Source organism: Bison bison, unplaced genomic scaffold, assembly GCF_000754665.1.
Source record: "Bison bison bison isolate TAMUID 2011002044 unplaced genomic scaffold, Bison_UMD1.0 scf7180017864097, whole genome shotgun sequence".
NCBI classification, from domain to species: domain Eukaryota; kingdom Metazoa; phylum Chordata; class Mammalia; order Artiodactyla; family Bovidae; genus Bison; species Bison bison.
In genome coordinates, this window is record NW_011494669.1 from 1,293,804 (window position 1) to 1,295,312 (window position 1,509).

Sequence of the window (1,509 nt, forward strand, 5' to 3'; positions counted from 1 at the left end):
GCCCATGGAGAACACTGTGGGATCATTAGTTATTATTATTATCCAGTGTCCTATGAGGGAAATTTAGATCTAGAGGTGAGAGAGAGATACTTTCTCAGGGGAAAAAAAAAAAAAGAATTGCAGACTTAAACTCTTTTTTTTAAATTTATTTTTAATTGAAGGATAATTGCTTTACAATATCGTGTTGGTTTCTACTAAACATCAACATGAATCAACCGTAGGTATACATATGTCCCCTCCCTCCTGAACCTCCCTCCTGCCACTTCCCTCCCCAGCCCACACTTCTGGGTTATTACGGAGCCCAGTTTCAGTTCTGTGAGTCACACAGCAGATTCCTGTTGGATATGTGTTTTACATATGGCAGTGTATATTTCCATGTTACTCTTTCCATAAACTCTTAACCAGTAGAATGTGACAGAGTGTTAGTTTCCTGTTTCTGCTTTACCAAATTAAAACAAACTTTCTACAAACAACAAAACTTTATTTCATTATAGTTCTTCAGGTCAGAAGTCCAGGTTTCACTGGATTAAAATCAAGATAATTATCTTTCTTCTGGAAGCTCTGAGGGAGAATGTGTTTACTTGTCTCTTCCAGTTTCTAGAGGCTACTGCATTCCTTGATTTACGGCCCCTTCCTCCACCTTCCTCCATCTTCAAAGCCAGTTCTGTAGCATCTTCAAATCTGTCTTTCTGACTCTGACCACCCTGCCTCCTTCTTAGAATGACCCTTGTGATTACATCGGACCCTGACGGATAACCCAGGATAACCTTTATATTCTAAGAAGAGTAACTTAATCACATCTGCAGATTCATAAGTTCAGGGCATTAGGATGCAGACGTGTTGGGAGGCCATTATTCTGCACACCATATCCAGTCACATGCAGATGCATTTCCTGTTGCATATCAAGGCATTTGTAACAGTTTTTCAGTTAAAACAATATTTCCACCAATAGTGTTGACATTAGGTATACTTACTAACATCTAATAGACCTTTAAGAGATAATGCACAAGTCCTGTGTTAGGAAAGGGATCAGAAAACCATAAAACTATCTGTCCACAATGCCATAAAAGCCAACTGGAAAAGCAGAATCAGCTTGTTCATTTCTTTAAGCTTGTCAGGCTGTCTAGAATATGTAATGTATTTCAAGATGTATTCAAGTGCTTTATTATTTGTAAAATGTATGTTGGATTGCAGAAGAGCACCCTGTTAGATTTGGGAGGCAGACCAACTTTTAGTATTCTCACTATCACCAAAAGATAGCTCGGGAAATTAGGTGTGATCATAAAGAGTGGAGACGTCCACTGGCTGAGGTGAGTTTCTGGACGAGAAAGATGCTATGTATTGTCCTTTTTTTTTTTTTTAATTTAATTTAATTTTTAAACTTTACACTATTGTATTGGTTTTGCCAAATATCGAAATGAATCCGCCACAGGTATACACGTGCTCCCCACCCTGAACTCTCCTCCCTCCTCCCTCCCCATACCATCCCTCTGGGTCGTCCCAGTGAGA